This window comes from Dromiciops gliroides, chromosome 3 (genome assembly GCF_019393635.1).
Source record: "Dromiciops gliroides isolate mDroGli1 chromosome 3, mDroGli1.pri, whole genome shotgun sequence".
Classification (NCBI taxonomy): domain Eukaryota; kingdom Metazoa; phylum Chordata; class Mammalia; order Microbiotheria; family Microbiotheriidae; genus Dromiciops; species Dromiciops gliroides.
In genome coordinates this window covers 144,884,390-144,906,625 of record NC_057863.1, presented here as the reverse complement: position 1 = coordinate 144,906,625, position 22,236 = coordinate 144,884,390, and positions in this window count along the sequence as shown.

Genomic DNA, 22,236 nt, shown 5'->3' with positions numbered 1-22,236 from the left:
TAAGTGAGCATTCACTTCCTCATTCCTCTCTCCCTCCCAAAAAGGGGAGGTCCTTCAAGCTGGTTGGTTGAGAATGGTCTCTTGCTGACATTAGTAGTATACCAACACCACGTCACTCAGGGCCAGACAGGTGTGGTCCCCATCAAATCATCCTTAGGTAGGTACCTAGTCAGTTTCTCATTCTCACCCAATTCAAACAATACTAAATCAATAAGGTGGTACCCCTGGGTGTCTGCCAAATTCCATTATTTTATCACTCCTCTTTATGATTCTCTAGGGTCTTGTATTTGAAAGTCAAATTTTCTATTCAGCTCAGGTCTTTTTATGATGAATGCCTGAAATTCCTCTTTTTCAATGAAGACCCATCTTTTCCCCTGAAATTTATACTCAGTTTTACAGGGTTAATGATTTCTGTTTGTAATCCCAATTCCTTTGCCCTCTGGAATTTCACATTCCATGCCCAGTGATCCCTTAATGTAGAAGCTGCTAGATCTTGTGCTGTCCTGGCTGGGGCTCCATAGTACTTGAATTGTTTCTTTCTGGCTGCTTGCAATATTTTCTTCTTGACTTGTGACCTCTAGAATTTGGCTATAATATTCCTGGAAATTTTCCTTTTGGGATATCTTTCAAGTGGTATTTGGTGAATTCTTTCAATTTCTAGTTTACCTTTTACTTCTAGAATATCAGGGCAATTTACCCTGACAATTTCTTGGAAGATGATGTCTAAACTTTTTCCTTGCTCATGGTTTTCAGGTAGCCCAATAATTTTCAAATTATCACTCTTTGATCTAATTTCCAGGTCAGCAGTATTTCCAAGAAGATATTTAACATTGCTCTATATTTTTAAAAAAATCATTTGTATTTGCTTTATTTTTTCTTTATTTCTCATAAAGTCATTGGCTTCTATTTGCTCAAACATAATTTTTAAACAATGATTTTATTCAGAGAGATTTTGTACCTCCTTTTCCATTTATCCAATTTGGCTTTTCAAGTTATTCACTATTTTTCATGACCCTCCTTCATCACTCTAATTTCTCTTTCAATTTTTTCTTCTACCTCTCTTAGGTTATCTTCAAACTCCTTTTGGAGTGCTTCTTTGGCCTGAGACAAATTCATCTTTTTCTTGGTAGCTCTGGATGAAGGAGCCCTGATGTTACTTTCCACTTCTGAGGGTGCACTGCCATCTTCCTTGTCACTAAAGAAACTTTCTATGGACCTCATATTTCTCTACCTGCTCATCTTTCCCATCTTTTACTTGACTTTTAACTCCTTTTCAAAATGGGGCACTGCTTCCAGGATGTACTGTCAAGATTCAGGGAGTCTAAGGTGGTATGATTCAAGGAGGGGAGGTTTTTCAGTTCCCTGATCTGTTCTCTGGTCTGTAGATAATCCCAGGTGAACTTGAAAATTAACCAGGTAGCAAAACATTGTGTTCTGTGGCTGTTAACTCTGATGAGATCCTCTCCAATCTCCCACCTGGGTCACCACCATTTAAGCCTACTTCCTGGTACCCAGCAGGACATGATAAAATAAATCCAAATAAATAAAAAAGTAGAGAGTTATACATAATATCTCCATGGAAAAACAGCCGACCTGGAAAATAGATCTAGGGGAGATAATCTGAAAGTCATTGGACTACCTGAAAGCCACGATTATAAAAAGAACTTAGATATCATCTTCTAAGAAATTGCCAAGGAAAATTGACTAGAAACTAAAAATGCTAGAAACAGTATGTAAAATAGAAATTGAAATCATCCACTGATTTCCTCCTGAAGGAGATCCCAAAATGAAAACTGCTAGGAATATTTTAGCCAAATTCCAGTGATCCCAGGTCAAGGAGAAAATATTGCAAGCATTTAGGAAAAAAAAAAATCAAGTACTGTGGATCTACATTAAGAACAACACAAGATCCAGCAGCTTCTATATTAATGGACTGGAGAGCATGGAACATCATATTCTGGAGGGCAAAGGAACTTGGATCACAACCAAGAATCACCTTCCCTGCAAAACTGTGTATAAACTTTAGAGGGAAAAACGGGATTTTAATGAAAAACAGAACTTTCAGACATTTGTGAAGGAAAGACCTGAATTAATAGAAAATTTCACTTTCAAATACAAGACCCTAGAGAAGCATAAAAAGGTCAAGAGGCAAAAAAATCATGAGGCATGTTAAAAGGTTAAACTGTTTATATTCCTAAATGGGAAGATAATACTTCTAACTCATAAGAATTTTCAGTATTAGTGCAGCTGAAAGGAATATACTTAGAGGGCACAGATTTAAATTTAATATGAAGGGATGACATCTGTAAAGCATTTGTTTTTTGATTATCCTGCTTTTATGGGGCAGGCAGGGTAGGATGACTTAAGTCTGGGGCTGGATTAGCCCTTGGGGCCTCACCTTCTGGTTCCAGGGCTGGTTCTTTGTCCACTGTGTCACCTAGCTGCCTCATGATGACATCTTTAAAGTAAAGTTAAGTTCAGCTAGGTGACACAGTGGATAAAACACTGGCCCTGGATTCAGGGGGACCTGAATTCAAATCCGGCCTCAGACACTTGACACGAACTAGCTGTGTGACCCTAGACAAGTCACTTTACCCTCATTGCCCCACCAAAAAAATAAAATAAAATAAAGTTAAGTGGTAAGAGGAATGCACTGGAAGAAAGGGAAAGGGAGATGTGGAGTGGGGTAGAATAGTAGTAGGCCTCCACCAGTTGCTGACGACCATGGATCAGCACCTTGAAGAACCACAGACCATAGTGTGGCTGTGTGTTGTATCTACCCCATGAGGAGTAGCTGGAGTGTCCTCTCCAGGATGCTGGCCTGGGCAGATCAATATGGAAAACAAGCTGTTGCCCATGCAGCAGGTTTTCCCTCTCCACGACATTGCTGGATCCAAAGTAAACTTAGAGCCAGTACAGTTTAGCACCAGTGCCGCAGCAGGAGTTGCCAGAGGGATATGATGTCCAACATTCAACTGCCTAAGGGACTCTGACTCCTGATTTTTCCTCGGGGTTAACTCCGAAGCTTTTCCCATATATGGTTATAGCCACAAGGAAGCGGAGGTTTAAAATCAGTGTTTTACTTCCCCTAGGCGAGTTGCCTACAAGGGCTGATGAGCCCCACCTGCCCAAAATGACTGATTTTAAGGCGCCAGTGACTTGCCTTCACCCCTTCTCCTTTTAGTGGAAATAGTTCCAGCACGAGAAGGCCAGGAGTTGGGCTTTGGTTGTCAGAGGCTATTTGAGACGCATGCCATTGGAGCATTTTATAGAGAGTGGGAGCTTATCCCCACTCCCACCCCAGCATGAGTAGAGTAGCACACATAAAAGATGCAAGAAAAAGCTTATGGAGTGGAGCAGAACACGGCGAAGGAGTGGGGGAGTGAGTGAGAGTTACTCTCATTAGAATTGGCTAAAGGAGGAAATAACATACACACTCAAGTGGATATAGTAATGTATCTTGCCTGGTAGGAAAGTAGGAGGGGAAGGGGATAAGTTAGGATAGGTGAAGGAAAGGAGGGCAGATTAGGGGAGGGGGAAGTAAAAAACAAAATACTTTTGAAGAAGGATAGGGTGAAAGAAGATAGAAAATAGAGTAATATCAAGGGGAAGGAATCAGATGGAGGGTAATACAATTAGCAATAGTAACTGAAGGACTTGTGAAAAATGCAATTCATCCACAAAAAGGGAACTGATGTCTGAATACAGATGGAAGTGTAATTTTTTTTTTTGGTTCCTCTTTCTAAAGTTATTTTTTCTCTTTTCTTTCACAACCTGAATAATGTGAAGATGTTTTTGCATTACTGTGCATGTATAACTTGTATTGAATTGCTTGATTTCTTAGGGAGGGATGGGGAGGGCAGGTGGAAGAAAATTTGGAACACAAAGGTTTAAAAAATCAATGTGAAAAAACTTTTTTTTTTACATGCAACAGAGGGAAAATGCTAAATTAATTAATTAAATAAAAAAGAAAGGATGAGCAACAACAATGAAATATATGCTTTAATAAAGTTCATTTATATTTAATATTTATATTATAATTGATTATTTTCTTATAATCATATAATATTAAAAATGTTTATTAAAATTGATTACCTGAGAGGCATCTAGGTGGAACAGTGGATAAAGCACTGGCCCTGGATTCAGGAGGACCTGAATTCAAATCTGGCCTCAGACCCTTGACACTTACTTGCTGTGTAACCCTGGGCAAATCACTTAACCCTCATTGCCTGCCAAAAAAAAAAAAAAAATTTGATTACCTGAAATAAAAAGGAACCTGAGAGCAAAGTTACTGAGTCATCTGTGATTTTATTTCCAAAGTTAGCAATTGCACATCATAGCAGGTTACAGAGCTGATTTTTATAACAACAAAAAAAGAATAAAACATGACAGAAACTTTCAAATTCAATTTGACAAGGCAGGTCATCTGACTAGTTAGCTTCTCCCAGACTTTCTTAAACTTTTTATTTTGGGGGGGGGGGTCGGCAGGGCAATGAGGGTTAAGTGACTTGGCCAGTAAGTGTTAAGTGTCTGATACTGGATTTGAACTCAGGTCCTCCTGAATCCAGGGCCAGTGCTTTATCCACTGGGCCACCTAGCTGCCCCCATTTTCATCTTTTGCCAGAAGTCTTTTCCTGTAACTGGTGCCTTTTGTAACAAGAAAGTGTACAGGGAAAAGCAATCTGTGATCATTGGTTAGCTGTCACCATCCCCATCTTCCTTAGAAAAGTGCATTATTCATCTTAGACCTTAGCTAGCTCAAGAAAAAAAAAAGAAAAAAGGATTATATCCGCTAACATTGGAAAGAGAAAATTAACCTCTGACTAACCTTTATCCACCTGCCCTAATGGAGGACTTAGCCTCTGGTCAACCCCTCTTTGTGCAAGAAAGGTAAACCTAGATTTTTAAAAGAGTAATCCTATGATTTTATTATGTTTGATTCTAAATAAGCTTCTACTAAATGATAAAGCCTCCTCTCTATTAGCTAAATCTATATGTAATGTATATTTAAGAGACTATTTGTTAGTCTGGCTGATTTTAGGGATAGATCTTCCTTAAAAAAAGGAACTTAATTCTATAATCAAACTAAAAGTAATAAATAATAGATGATTTCCTTGTCAGGTATAATGTAATAGGTTATCCAAATGACTTGTGTATTGTCCCTACAACCTTTCACAAAGGTTCAGTTGAAGAAAAAACAATGCCTACAATATCAAGTATAATTCTCTTTCCCCTACACAACATTGTCCTTTATGATAACATACTGGTTTTGCTAAAGTATTGATTGTTCTGATGATATTTATTATTTGTATGAAACCATATTAGTTGTATTCAGAGCTTATCAGATAGCAAGAACTATTCATATCTATTTATCTATCATCTATCCATCATTTATTTGCATGCATGAACAAACTAGAAGTAAAGAAATTTAATATAAATCAGATAAATGAATTTTGAAGTGATGATACTTTTAAATTTAATTCCATAAAGATTTCTTAAGGACCTCTTACATGCATGACTATGTTAAGCATTCACTGAAAGCTAGAATGGGTATAAGACAAAATTTAAAAAAAAAAGTTCTCAGGACTCTCTTTTGAATTTAACATGCTTTTAAAATACCTTCTACACCAATTTCTTTAGTCAAGATAATCAACAATACAAAAAAATCAGACCTTGTATAGCATTTACAGATTTCTGAGATGTAAATGTTCACACTGAAAATTTAACAGCTCCAGTGCACCACTGCTATATATGCACACACTTTAATAATCTAATGGATGTATGATCTCTGATCATAATCATAAATCATCTCTGATTTATGATCACTTATATGGGACCTCTCTCCAACAATACACTTCACAACTCATCTATGCCTCTCACTCTATGTAATGTTTGTCTCTTCCCCTCCTCCCCATAAATCTATCAGATTTATGCAACACAACATGATATGGCTTTCATTATTTTCTTTTGGCTATACATGGATAAAAATGTAGCATGGCTAGCAGTCATCACTTAACCTTCACTCTACATAACTAACCATGTTTCTTTTTCTTTCATACCATATTTCTCTGTGCTGAATTGGTTGCTTAATTACCTAATTTTAAATTGTGTTACTTTCTTTTCATACTAATTGTAAAGCATTTCCATTTCCTTATGAGTGGTCATCAGAGCTTTAGAGTATAATTTACAATTATGCAAATCAAATAACTATAATACAGGGTCACTGCATTATAAGGGATCATCATAGTAAGCATGTAATAGAGTTTTTCATTCATTTATTCATAAAATACTTGATAATTGTATCTGATAAGGGGGAAACTGATAGGAGAAAGCATTTGGGTCCTTAGGATTCCTCTGTAAAGAATTACACTCTCGCATAAGACCTAATTAGGAATAAGAGAAAAGGTTTATTGGGGTACAAGAGAAACTGGCTGGGAGGAAGGTTTTGCCAGAACAAAACACTTTCCCCCCCTAACTTGTGGGGTGCCATTTTATAAGGTTTAGATGGGGGGTGGGTAAGAGTCTCTTATTGGGTGAGGGGCTGGTGGTCTTCCCACGTTGCGCTGTGGTAGGAAGAATCCCTCGTGAGAGATCTGGTGGTGGGTGTCAACTTTGTCCTGATGGGTCTAAGCAGTCTGCTGATGGGCGGTTCCAGGTGGTCTTCTCCTGGATTACCTCATCCAGATGCTTAGGAGGACTGGAATGTGGGTTGATGGTCCTGGAGCATGCTCAGTTCAATCTGTGCCGCTTATCTCCGTTAGGTGAGTGTGTGTGTCCTTGATTGTGTTCAAGGAGAGGCCTACTTGATTTCAAGGGAAAACCCCTGATGTTTCAAGGAAAAAGTTCCTTGAACCCCCCAGAGAATTGTTGGGGTGACCGGGGCCCATAATCCTCCCATGACATATCAAAGAGTCATAATATAAATATTGTAATATAAGGTTCAAGAGGAGAAAAATAATTAATTACTGGTTATCAATAAATATTTAAAATTGTGTTTCAATAATGTGTTGAAGTTTATTAGGTAAGATCAGGAACTGAATATAATATATTCTATGAAACTACTGCATCCCCTCGAATTTTTGTTCCATGGCCTAATGAAGAAACCAGCTCTTCAGGGCCAACGAAAAATTAGATATCAGTCACTACTAACTGTGAAAATAAGCACCTTAATTTGCTTGAGTCCCCCACTTATTCAGGTAATCAGAACAACTTATGAGGACAGGCTGTGTTGGCTAACACACCAACAATCCTTTGCAATGACCAAGATCAACCTAGCTGGAGAATTCGTAACTCTGAAGCCAATTAAGTTCATATCAGCATTGAAACATATCCTGAAGTATTTGATGATGGGGGTTTATGGACCTTCAAGAGACATTCCATGCTTATCTGACAGCAAGTTATGAGACTAAGAACATATCCTGTTAATGGTCTTATTATTTCCAGCTCTCCCCTAACTCGGGTTATCAGATTCAGAATTATGCCATATTTTGAGATATCTCATTATCAAGACATCTCTGAATCAAGAATTGAAATGTAAACTGCTTATCACTAAGGATGCTTTCTGATTTGTTTATCAAAGGCCACTTCCTTGACTCCTGTAATTCCTCACTTCACCTCTCCTTGAGATGAAACCAACTAACTAAACCCACTTTTCCCTCCAAAATAACTTAATGCCTTGGTTTAAAATGTGTATAAACCCCCAATCTATTACCTGGTGTCCTATTCAGCATAGGTTGAATAGTATCCATGCATAATGTTAATATTTTCTTCCCTGCTTAATAAAAACCTTTCTTTAATTTTACAGGTATTGTCTTTCTCATTTTCCTTCCCTTTTGGGGAGAAGGGGATTTAAATCTCAAGAGCAGGACTTTGAGTTCTTTGGAGAACTGGTCTTTGAGTTCTCTAGAGAACTGGCCTTTGCATTCTCTGGTTAAAGTGATCTAAATTCCATTTTAGAGGGATTTGTCTTGGTTTTACATAACTAATGCTATGCACACTTTTAAAAAAATAGTCTTCATTAATCTTTTTTTTTTTTTTTTTTGGTGAGGCAATTGGGGTTAAGTGACTTGCCCAGGGTTAAACAGTTAGTAAGTGTCAAGTGTCTGAGGCCAGATTTGAACTCAGGTCCTCCTGACTCCAGGGCTGGTGCTCTATCCACTGCACCACCTAGCTGTCCCAGTAATCTTTTCTTAATCGCTGAGTTATTAGCATTGATTATCAACAGGAAGGAAACCACCTTTGAATTATATTTTTGTGAGAGGAAAATCCCAACATTTAAACATTATTTTTTTTTCATTAACATAATTCAAGTGGACATTATGTTCCTGTTCATTGCTGAGAAACAGGGAAGTTTAAAGAGAAACAAGAAATATTCCTGGTATTTCTATGAAAGCAAATTTCCATATGGAACTTAATTTCCCATTGTTCTACAGCAAGTCAACTTACACTGTTTTCACTGCATAGACTACTTTGGAATAGAGATTTTACCCTCAGTGTTGAACTCATCTGACTCTACTGGTGTCTCATGGATGCAACAACTTGGCAAATGGACGAGTCTCATCATGACTGTTAAGAACTCAGGATATTTTAAAATTCTGCTACTTCACTAAACTTGTTTAGTGACCTCATCAATGTACAGTGATAACTTTAAAGGTTCCTGGGTTTCTTGTAGCATTTTAAAACACAAACTGTAACAGCATATTAAAAGACTCTTATGTGGTGAAAGAAGGTACAGTAGGATCCCAAATTGTGGATCAAGCAAAAAGAAAAAAAAAAAGAAATCTATACTGTCTTCTATTTTGTTCTAGTTCCAGTTTCATTTTCCCCCTAGTGATCAAAAGAAATCAATGGACAGTACAATGAACAACCACTGGGTCCTTATCTTGTCAATATCCTAAGGCAGTTGGCAATAAAATCACTGAAAACAATTGAGCTCCAGAAATCACTGTAACCCAACAAGAGACTGAATTAAAAAGAAAACATTTGGCTTTGTTCTTTAAAATAGAGGAAATGGAGTTTCCTTGAGAGCCTGGGGCTTGGTAGAGCAAAAAGATCAAAATGTCAGCAAAAAAACAGAGGCAATCCCCATCATAGCTAGCATATGCATTCAGAAGAGTTCAGGGGGAAAAACTAGAAAGAAGGAAAGAAAGAAAGAAGGAAAGAAAGAAAGAAGGAAAGAAAGAAAGAAAGAAAGAAAGAAAGAAAGAAAGAAAGAAAGAAAGAAAGAAAGAAAGAAAGAAAGAAAGAAAGAAAGAAAGAAAGAAAGAAAGAAGGAAAGAAAGAAACAAAAAAGAAATTCATGCTAAAGAAGGTGTGGTACATGTTAATTCATATAATGATTTCAATTTAGAAGGCTATATTCTGGAAAAACAATTTGAAAGAACACATGAAAACAATCAATTAAAGCAAAACCTCTGCATGCATACTGTCATATTAATTTCTTTAGTGATTAGAGCTTTGGGTTAGGCAGGAATATATATATATATATATATATATATATATACATATATATATATATATATATACATATATATATATATATAATTTACCCAGGAACACACGTTTTGACCAAAAGGAAATAATAATACAAAGCAAACCATAATTATTTTTCTGGGATTAAAAAAACAAACAAATAAACGAAATCTTGTCTCTTAATGACTTCTCTCAGTCCCTGTTTAAATCATTGTTTCTCTTTCTCATATAGTGTACAATGACCCTGTTTTAATGTTTTAAATTAGTCAAAGAATTCAGTATTTCTTTTAAAAATGTATCTGTTTTTGTGACCACACTAAACAGTTTATTCAGAATTTTGGAACAATTTTTGGACACTTGGATTAGAGGGCTTATTAAGTACATTGCTTTAGAGTACATCTCCCAATATGTTTGTTATGACCTCTGTGTGGGACAATTATGGATTTGAGTCAGATTAAACTTCTGAGGATGGAGTCTGAATGATACCTAGCCCCCCCACCCCCCAGAATAGCTAGCCTCTCGCTTTGCCTAAAAGTTAATTGCTTGTCAAATTCTCACTGTCTCCTTTAAGTTTTATTGTTGAGATAATGGACTTGGGACAGTTCTATAAACTTTGGGGATACGGTCTGGGAGATATCCAGTCCTCCAGTATGTTTTATTACTTGTCACAGTTCTACCAATTAGCACTATTTACTTTACTTCTGCTTAGTTCCCACATGCCAGCTACACCTTAGTTTATGGCCTGTAATAAAAAACTCCCCTCTCACATATCAGAATCCCAGTCCCTGTCATGGAAGATAAGGGAGTGATTTCTGCCTCCCTCTTTCTTTGACATTCCTCAGACTTGTACCCCTTCCCCTTCTCCCCTTTGTTCTTGGACATGTCTCCATACATGGATCACAAGCTGGGATACGATTGTTGGGTGAGACAGGATTGGATGTTAGATTGTGAGCTCATCCACCCTAGATGTACGTGGGGACAGTCCTTTTCAAGATTACTATAAAAACCTAGAGGATTGGGCATATCTTTGCAAGACTTCAATGTGTAATTGGGTTTTGCCCATCCTCATGAGGATGTAATAAATCTGTCTCTGCTTGACTTGGTGGTCTCCTCGAGTTATTTGGATAAACTGAGGCAGTTTGTTCCAAACACCTCCATTACTTTGCAGATCATAGGGACCTTGTATGCACTATGAGAATCTAAAAGGGGCATTGATTAGGAGCCATGCTATTTTGGCATGTCCTTAATCTGACTTCAATATTAGAAAAGAGAAAAAAATTCAAGCAAAACTGTGGAAATTTATTTTGATTTGGGGACCCTACCTTTAGGCTGAGATTAGAAAGCCTTAGGCCCTCAGGGTCTCTCCCCCTCCTCCTCAGCTTCAGCTGAGGAGAAAAAGCCCTGTGGGCTATACAAGACACCAGGTCAGACAGCTGGGGGGAAAAAAGCCCCCAGCTCCCTCCAACCTGAGTGGAGCTATCTGAAGGATAGCTTGTGCTGAGGCATGAGGCTCGAGAGCACCCCCCACCACCACCACCAGCTGCAGCTCTAGCAGGCAGATTAGCTTGGTCTGTGGGGGCGAAGGAAGCCCCGAGATTTGAGTGGAGAGAAGAAAAGGTATATGTAGACCAGGAAACCAACTGGAGGAGGTGGGGACAGACTAGATAAAGAGACAAGATTAAGGAGGGGGGCTGACTAGAGGAGGACAGACTAGATAGACAAGATTGAGGAGGGACTGACTAGAGGGGAGTGCGGACAAGGATGGAGGAGAGTTCTGCTCAGGAAAGGAGAGACAGGTCTGACAAGGTTACAGGCCTTAATACAAATCAGGGAAAGTGTAAGGTGCCCTGAAGCCGGAGGCGGCTAAGGTCCTTATTGTATTCAAGAAGTTCCAAGCATAGCAGGTTCAAAAGAGATGTAGTGGAAAGAGACCGCAGGAAAACAGTCAGGTTGTACTTTATTTCCCTGTATTCCTAATTTGAAATAATATCTCATAAATAAACTCTGCTTTGATTATTTGGTTAAGAGGCTTCTTAATCTTTAGTCTATCAGTTTGGGAGCAGTGTGGTGGAACTTTATAAACAGCCCACATTAAATTAACGAAGTCAGATAGCCAAATAGTCAAAAGTCCACAGTTTAGTCCTCCAGTCAGATTAGCCCCCCCAAAATTAGGCTAGTCAATTAAAAAATACTTTCACAAAGCAAGGCAAAAATCTGGGAACCTGGTTCAACTTGGTTCAACTTGAAAAGTTTCCAGGGCCACATACAGTCTCTCCAACAATAGATAACCACATTGAAAATTATAACAAATCTTATTAGCTCCATCCTGGGTTAGCTGAAGTTCATCATACATGTTTGTTACCTTGAAGTTATCTTTGATTCTTTCCTCTACCTCAATGTTCATATACCCTTCAATGAGCAGACCAATAACCTCGCTTATTGACAACTATTCACAATAACACTACCAGAGTAGAAGTCTTCATTTCTGAATTGATTTCAAATGTTTCCTTATAGGGTTTCCTACTTTTGTTCATACCCATCTCTTTCTATTAGATCCTTCCTATTGCTGCAGGTCTGCTCCTGGGGCATCGGGGCCATTGTTGTAAGCTTCTTGTGCTGGGGGATAGAGGCCTAGTCACTGGCGTTCATCTACAAGGCCTCTGTTGCTTATGGATTCCTCAATAGCCCAGTTATGCCTGTCTTGTTGGTGGTTCTTTAGCTGTCTTTTTGCCCTCTAAGCCATGGTTTTGGGTATCATAACTAGCCTTTTGTGTCACCAGCCTGCTGAGCCAGGACCAAGGGGCCCTGATTGCTGATCTGTGCTGTGACATGAGTGTCCTACTGACTTGCCAAGACCCCCTCTATGCTGTGCTGAGCTCTGCTCCCCTTTTACCCAAGTGATACAGACCTTTCTTGAAGTCTTCTAAATTATCTCAACTTGGAAGATTTTATCTGTCTTTTTGTAGGTTCTGAAGCTCCAGAGTCCATTTAGAGGCTTAATTTAATGTTATTTTTGTGGGAAATTTGGGAGATCTCAGGCATTTTCCTGGCTTCTCTCTACCAATTGGGGAATTGTTTTATTTTTTATTTTTATAAATTTTACTCAGGTCTCCATATATTTGAGATATGGGGCCTGTATCAGAGGCAATTGTTACAAAAATTTTCCCCAGTATTTTTTCTTTTAATTTTTGTTGTATTGGTTTTGTTTGTGAAAGTTTTTTTTAAGTTCTATATAATAAAAAATATCTGTTTCACATTTTATAGTGTTATGTAAAATAGAAATTGAAAGAATCTGTCAATCTTTTCCTGAAAGAAACCCACAAGTTAAACTTAGTAGAAATGTCATTGACAAATTTCAGAGATCCCAGGCCAAGGAGAAAATGTTAAAATAATCAAAAAAGAAGAACAAATCAAATTTTGTGGAGCCATAGTTCAGGGTCACATAAGATTTAGCAATTTCTAAGTTAAAGGAGGAGAAGGCTTGGAATATGATATCCTGGAAGGTAAAGGAGCTAGGATTACAACCAAGAATAACCCATCCAGCAAAACTGAGTCTAATCCATATAGGAAAAATGAATATTTAATGAAACAGAGGTGTTTCAGTGAAACCTGATTAAAAAGACCAGAGCTGAATAGAAAATTGGACTTTCAAATATAAGACTCAAAAGAAGCATAAAAAGGCAAACAGGAAAGATAAATTATAAGGAATTCAATAAGGTTAAACTGTTTATATTTCTACATGGGAAGATAATACTTGTAACTTAAGAACATCATCATTGGGGCAGTTAAAATTGCTTATGTTGGAATGATCTAAAAAAAAGAATGTGTTAACAAGGCATGCATTGGGAGAAAGGGACAGGGAGAGGTAGATGCATAAGAAAGAAGTTTTACAATTGAGGGGATAAATAGGTGTTGGGAGAGGTGGCAGCAATGCTTGATTCTCACTTTTGATGGAATTGGCTCAAGGGGTGAATACATATGCACACTCAGTTGTATATAGATGGATATGTCACTTATCCAGCACAGAAACAGGAGGGGAAGGGCATAATAGAAGCTTGGGGGAGGAGTGATAAAAGGGAGGACAGATTAAGGAAGCCAGTGGTTCAGAGGAAAATAAGACTGTTGAAGAGGGACAGGATATAAAGAGAAAAGAAAAAGAAGAAATCGGGATTAAGGAAAATGCATAGTAATCATAACTGTGAATTGGAGCAGGATGAGGTTACCCACAGTATGGAAGTAGACAGGAAACCAGACAAAAAGCTGCAATACAACAATATGTTGTTTAGAAGAAACACACTTGAAACAGAAAGAAACATATAGATTTAAATTAAAAGACTGATCAAGAATCTTATATGCCTCAAATGAAGAAAAACAAGTCAGATATACAAATCTTGATATAGACTAATGCAAAAGCTAAAGGGATAATCAAGAAAAATACATTATCTTAAAAAGGTAGCATAGATAATTAAGTAATGTCAAAATATCTAAAGTAAGTTTATTGATAAGGTTCTCATTTCATCAATAAATACTGGATGTAGAATTGAGTCAAAAGTATAAAAATAAGGAACATTCCCAAATTAATAAATGATATAAACAGGCAGTTTTCAGAAGAAATCAAAGCTAGCCATAGGCATATAAACAAGAAATTTCTAATCATTCTGGAAAACAATTTGGAACTATTCATAAAGTAATAGAGAACTCTCCAAACCCTTTGGCCCTGCAATACCACTACTAGGTCTATATTCCAAAGAGATCAAAGAAAAGGAAAAAGACTTATATGTACAAAACTGCTTGTGACATCTCTTTTTGTGGTGATAAAGGATTGGAAATTGAGGGGATGTTTACCAGTTGAGCAATGACTGGGACAGCTGTGCCATTTGATTCTGATGGAGCATGATTATACTGTGGGAAATGATAAGGGAGGTGGTTTGAGAAAAACACCATGGCACGACATATTTGAACTAATGTAAAATGTAAGGGACCTGGGAAATCATTGTAGATAGTAAGAGCAATGATGTAATGATGATCAACTGTGAAAAGCTTGACCACTCTGATCAATAGAGAATTGATAAGTGTCATGAGTGCAAATTGAAGAACAATTTCTCATTTATTTATTTTTATTTTTATTTTTGCAATATGTCTATCATAGAAATATGTATTCCATGATTTTAGATGTATAATTGCTATCATGATGTTTACCTTTACAGTGGGTGTTGGAAGGTGGAGGAGTGAGGAAGAAGATTGGGATGTCAAAATTTTAAAAAGAAAAGAATGTTTAATGTGAAAAATAATGAATTTTAAAAGTACCCATTTTGAATTTGTCTTGGTATATAATGGGAAATATTATTTTATATCTAATTTCTGTCAAAATTATTTCTAGTTTTCCTAGAAATTTTTGTTACATAGTGAATTCATGTCCCAAAAGTTTGAATTGTTGGGTTTATCAACCATTAGATTACTGTGTTAATTTAGTACTGGGTATGTAATACATTCTACTGATCTACCATTGTATTTCTTAGACAATACCAGATTGTTTTTTTCTTTTTCCCTTTCTGTCTTTTTGTTTATTTATTTACTTAGAATTTTCCCCACCTTACATGTAAAAACAAATTGTAACACCAATTTTTAAAACTTTGTGTTCCAAATTATCTTCCTTCCTCCCTATACCCTGCTTTAGAACTCAAGCAAATCAATACAGGTTTTACATGTTCAATAATGCAAAACAGAGCAAGCAAAATAACTTTAGACAAAGGAACTAAAAACAAAATATAATTCCATCTGTATTCAGATACCATCAGTTTTTTTCTCTGTAGATGGATTGCATTTTTCATAAGTCCTTCAGCGTCATCTTGGATAATTACATTGCTGAAAATAACTAAGTAATTCACAGCAGACCTTCTTACAATATTGATGTTATTTTGTATATAATACATTCACTTTGCATCAGCTCATGTAAGTCTTTCCAGGATTTTCTGATAGCATTCTGCTCAACTTTTTTTTCTTTTTTTAAATAGTAAACTACATTAATATAATACTCTGGGGGGAGGAGTGATAAAAAGGAGGACAGATTAAGGAAGCCAGTGGTTCAGAGGAAAATAAGACTGTTGAAGAGGGACAGGATATACCCATGAGGTTACTATTGCAGCAATAATAATAGTTTACATTTATATAGTACTTTATACCTGACAAGAAATTTTCATCACAATAGCCCAGCAAAGTAAGTACCATCGTCGTCATCATCGTCGTCATCATCATATTTCATTGCTCTTGCTTCTGATTCAAATTTTTTCCCAGTTCCTATTGCTGTGTTTTCCTCCATCCTATTCACTCCCCATGATATTTACTCTATTTTCTCTTTTCTTTTAGCCTTTCAATCCTCAAAAGTGTTTTGCTTCTGACTGCCCCTACTCCAATCTGTCCTCCCTTTCTTCAACCCTACCCCCTTATCCCCTTTTTCTCCCACTTCCCTGAAGGGCAAGATATATTACTATATCCACTTGAGAGTGTATGTTATTCCCTCTTTAAACCAATTCTGATGACAGTAAAGCTCATTTACTCCCCCACTGACCCCATTTTCCCCTCCACTCCATTAGCTTTTTATTGCTTCTTTTATGTGAGATACTTCACTCTATTCCACCTCTCCCTTTCCCTTTCTCCCAGTGCAATTCTCTCATCCCTTAATTTCATTTTAAAGGTGCCCTGCAAAAAAAGGGGAAGCAAAAAATAAATGCTTTACATATATCATCCCTTCATAATCAATTCCCACTTGTGCCATCTGTCTAAATTTATTCCCTTAATTTCCCCTAATACTGAGAAAATTCTTATGAGTTAAAAGTATCATTTTGCAATGTAGGAATGCAAACAGTTTAACCTTTTAACATCCCTTATGATTTCTTTTTCCTGTTTACCTTCTTATGCTTCTCTAGGGTCTTGTTTTTGAAAGTTAAATTTACCATTCAGTTCACGTCTTTTCATAACAAATATCTGAAAGTCTTCTTTTTCATTAAAATCCCATTTTTCCCACTGAAAGATGATGTTGAGTTTTGCTGGGTAGGTGATTCTTGGTTGTAATCCCATTTCCTTTGCCCTTTGGAATATCATATTCCATGCTTTCTGGTCCTTTAATGTAGAAGTTGCTAGATCTTGTACTATCTTGACTGGGGCACCATAGTACTTGAATTCTTTCTTTTTGGCAGTTCACAATATTTTCTCCTTGACCTGAGAGCTCTGGAATTTGACTATAATATTCCTAGGAATTTTCCTTTTGGGATGTCTTTCTGGAGGTGATAGTTGGGTTATTTCAATTTCTATTTTAGCTTCTTCTTCTAGAATTTCTGTGCAATTTCCCATGAGAATATCTTGGAAGATGGTGTCTAAGCTCTTTCCTTGATCATGGTTTTCAGGTAGACCAATAATTTTCAAGTTATCTCTCCTGGACCTATTTTCCAGGTCAGCAGTTTTTCCCAGAAGATTTTTTCACATTGCCCTCTATTTTTTTATTCATTTGGATTTGCTTTATTGTGTCTCGGTTTCTCATAAAGTCACTGGCTTCCATTTATTCAATCCTAATTCTTAGGCAATTATTTTCATCAGAGAGCTTTTGTACCTCCTTTTCCATTTGGCCAATTTGATTTTTCAAGCTTTTAACTTTTTTCTCATGTCTTTCTTGCATCACCCTCATTTCTCTTTCCATTTTTTCCTCTACTTCTCTAACTTTATCTTCAAAGTCCTTTTTGATCACCTCTATGGCCTGAGACCAATTTGTATTTTGCTTGGAAGTTTTAGATATAGGGGCCCTGATGTTGACATCTTCCTCTGAGGGTGCCCCTTGGTCTTCCTTGTTACTGAAGAAACTTTCTATGGTCCTCACCTTTCACTGTTGGCTCTTCTTGCCTTTCTTTTACTTGACTTTTAGCTCCTTAAAATGCGGCTCTGTTTCCAGGCTTCAGTATACCAAGCTTAAGAAGTCCCAGGTGGTATGATTTAAGGATAATCAGGTTCTTCACTTGCCTGGCCTGTTACCTGGTCCGTAGATGACCCCAAACCAACTTGCTAATCAACCAGCTTTGTGTTTTGTGGTTGTCAGTTCAGACAAGCCTGTGCCCCTCCCCCACCTGGGCAACTGCTACTTGAGCCTACCTCCTGGTTCTCAGTAGGGGTGTAAAATCCAAGTTCTGCTTCAGCACCAGCATAAACCCCTGTAGCCTCCCCCCTGCCCAGGGCTCAGCCTGCTCACCATACTGTGAGTTTAGTTCCAGACAAGACTGGTGCTTCAGCTGATTCAGAGTCTCTGGGGGACTGCTTCTCTGGTGAGGCCTTCCTGGGACTGGATCTGTGTCAGGGTAACTGTGGGGTTGGGTTCGACTCCTGTATCAGCACAGCAGCTCCATCCTTCTGACCTTCCAAACTGTTCTTGGTTAGAAGATGATTTCGCCATATTCTTCGGTGAGTTTTGCTGTTCTGGGAACTTTGCTTTGGTGTTATTTGGATGTTTTTTGGAGTGATCGTGTCATGACTTCAAGAGCTCACTGCCTTTCTTCCGTCATCTTGCCAAATAACACAGTTTTGAAATGACCCAAAAGGGAAGAATCTAACAGAGATAGATCAGAAGATTGAGATAGCCAAGGAAGAGAATCTCTTCTGCATGTACATTTGTTTGAGAAAGTTTCATTTAAAACTATCACACACAATACATAATAATAAAGTGCCTCATTTAATTATAATTAATATTAGTAATGTATTATTTAGAATGCACAAAATTAAATAAGTGTAAAAGAAATTAAAATAACCAAACTTTTATATGATGTATGTATATAGATACATATACATATGTGTGTATTATATAAGTATTATGCATATGTGCTATACATATGTGTATTGTGTATATATAGATTTAATATACACAAATATACATGTACATATACACATACATATGTAAATGCATATGCATTGTGTAGGCATGTACATGCACATACATATGTATATATGTATATACCTATGCAATATAGTATATGTGTACACATATAATATAAACATGTATGAATGTAAGCATATATACACTACATATACATACATAAATATGTTTGATTTATTCAAATAATAATTATTTATATAAACAATACATAATAAAGTTAATAAATAAATAAAAATGTTTAATTATATGGATGGTTTAGGTATATATTTAAAGTTATTAAAGCACAGAACCGCTCAAATGCTTTTGTGAAATATTTGAAGTTTATAGTTTGCATTTTTGGGGATTTTGTCTATGTTGTTATTCAATCATTCAGTTATTTCTAAGTCTTTGTGGCCACATATAGGGTTTTCCTGGTAAAAATATTGGAGTCATTTGCCATTTCATTCTCTAATGTATAGACAAACAAAAGTTAAGTGACTTGTCTAGGGTCACACAGCTAGTAACTATCTGAGACTAGATTTGAACTCAGATGTTCCTGACTACAGGCCCAGCAATCTCTCCACTGAGTCTTATAGCTGGCTTATTTACTATATTACAGAAGGCAACTGAAGACTCCAAATCAGATTATCCACTGTGAGGGGGAAGTGATTAGAAAGAAGGCACAGCATGCCAAAAAACTAGAACAAGATGAATTTTAGTGTGTGTGTGTTTAAGCATATATTCATACATACATTTATATGTATATTATACATGTTCATATATACCATATATGTGTGTAAGTGGGGGGAAGAATTGTGTAGAGGAACATAAAAATAAGGAAAAAAGTAGAAACCCTCCCACAGATTATAAGACATAGACAAGCTGATACCTTATAAAAGGACTATGGGTTAGTTTACAAATGAAAGTGAGTTAAAGTGAATACATTTTTGTACAGGTATTATTTTCCTTCCTAAAACATAAACTCCATGCTTGTGTGTTTTATACTTTAATGGCACTTACAAATATCTTGTCCATAGTAGTATAGTACATAGTAAATATAAAATATATAATTAATGAACAAATTCTTTTAACCCCTTCTGAAACTGAATTGTTGATAAAAACCTAGAAAATGCTAAACCAATATTATTTTCAAAAGCACATTCACAGTTGTGATAGAGAATAATGAAATAGCCAACACTTTCAATAGATTTCTTAATATTACTTTTTATGGCAGAAGAACATGATTTTACCTCTATAAACTCATCATTTTCTAATATTTAGGAATACTCCCTCATATCAGATTTTGATTTGATCATGTTGTGTCATAACAATAGGAAAATTCATCAACATCCCAACATTAATCACAATGCACTAGGAGATTGAATGTGTTGATATTAGATATAGCTGTTTATTCTACACAATTCTAGAATTTCCCAAGTGTGGTAATATTTGACAATTTGTAATGACATAAACCCCATTCGACTTGACCTGAATTTAGAATATGAACACAGGGCTAATCTAATTTTTCAAGTGAAGCAAGTATTTATGAAAGCTACTGGATGAACAGCTCAGCAAACTAAAGCCTTTCTTTTATTTATCAACTGAAGAAGTATAGCATGGTCAATGAAAATACAGGAAATTTAAGGTTCAGCCAACACTGAGCCTAAGGGAGCACTTCTAGGAGTGAAAGTGTAATTCACTTTTAATGCTTATTCAATCCTTGATCTCTCCACAGAGAATGTTAAAAAAAAAAAAAGTTGCCAATGATTACGTTACTGGTATATTGTTATAATTTCTTTTTTCAGAAATAGTGACTTTTCCGGAGGCAGCTAGGTGGCATAGTGGATAAAGCACCGGCCCTGGATTCAGAAGGACCTGAATTCAAATCCGGCCTCAGATACTTAATACTTACTAGCTGTGTGACCCTGGGCAAGTCAATTACCCCTCATTCCTGGCCCCTCCTCCCCCCAAAAAGAAATAGTGACTTTTAAACTAGAATGCCATCTTGTAAATTAGTAAATAAAGTTGCACAATAGCAGCTTGCTATTATTATTTTTATATAAAAGGTTTTTTTAACCATCTGTATAATTGTTCATAGTTAACAGCTTTTGATGACTGAAATACATTAGCATTTTTTTTTCTCAGAGAGACCAGTTCTATGATCAAAGTAAAGTGTAAAAAAATATCAGAGTACTTGGTGCTTTTGACAAATTGTTCTGGGCAATTAATTCAAATCCCCATTTTGCTACTCAACAAGGAACTCACTGCTTCCAAAACTGTATATGTAGCTACTCTTTCTCTAATTTTATGTGAATGGTCTCTTCAATGGTCTGTTTGTCAAACATATGCAAAAAGTTTCTGAACAAAGGAACCAAAATGGTTGAAACTTTGGAAAATAAGACCTATGAGTAAACATTAAAGCAACACAGTTTATTTAGTTCAGACAAGATAAAGGTTATACCATGACTTAATGTTCAGCAAGTATATAAATGTGATTAAGCAGAGAGCAGTAACTAATGTTCACTCATTTCAAAAAGACAGAAGTAAAAAAAAAGTAAGATTCAATTTTAAGATGCGGGATTTAGGTTAGATAGATGAAGGTATACATCTAAGTGTAAAGGTTGTTAAATACTTAAAATTTGTGTAAGAAAGTAGTGAAAGGTGTCTCTAGAGGTGGCCAAAAATGGTCTCTCCATTTTCTAGAGACAGCTTAAGCATCATAAGTTTCCTGAGGATTTAGCCATTCATTAGGTTACTTTCAACTTTTCTTAGTGTTTTAAGGTTATATTACTTTTAAAACCAAAACACATGGTACTTTGTAATCTGGGGTACCTTGTTTAAATATACCTTAGAAATAAAGTGTCTTTTTTTTTTAGGTTGAATTTTATGTGTGAATATACAGGAGTACACACCCACACTAACATGGAAGACATACGAAAACAAAATTAAAATATACCCTCTCTCATTAATATTTAGAAAGGGTTACTTTATTTTACATATTGGTATAAAGTATATGGAGATTCTTCTGTATTCTTCTATCTGTATTGAAGAAGTTATTCTCACTGGTCAACACCAAAAGCAAGTCATTCAATCTTCTGGTGCCACAGATTAAACACTGAGTTTCCCATATTCAATGAAATCAAAACTACACTCACACATGCACACACACACACAGAGTAATATGTATACTTCCATACAATCTTATAGTTATATAATATTGATACATCCATATGTATTATATTCAAATTATCTACACAGTGTAATTTAATATATCACTTAATATATTAAATAGTCTAAGGATCACTGCAATGTTCCTGGTTTCATTCAAGAAGCTTGGTATAAGAAAATTGTTTAAGCAAAAGAAGTACACTGACATAAAAACTGATCAAATATTTAAACAAATGCAGTTATCTTATAGCCAAGAGGAAAATCAAGAAAATAGATGCACTAAATTTTGGAGAAAACCATAAGAGTAATTAATAATATGGAAGGTAATAAATTTGCAAACACCAATTTTCATGGTGCCCTACCAAAGATATCTTAATTTTAAAAAATACTACCAATTGCTTATACATTTTAAATGGCTTCACTCAAACTTGGCTTCCAGTATTCCACAATTAAAAATAACTGAATTAAATAAACAGTTACTAATCTTAACTGTGAATGTGAATGGGATGAAACCTCACATAAAACAGAAGTTAATAGCAGTGTGTATTAAAAACCAAAAACCTACAATATGTTGTTTACAAGAAACATTTGGGAGGAAATGCAGTGAGCTCTTGAACTCATGACACAATTTCTCCAAAAAACATCCAAATAATGCTATAGGACTATGCCTGGAGCAGCAAAATGCACAGAAGAATGTGCTGAAA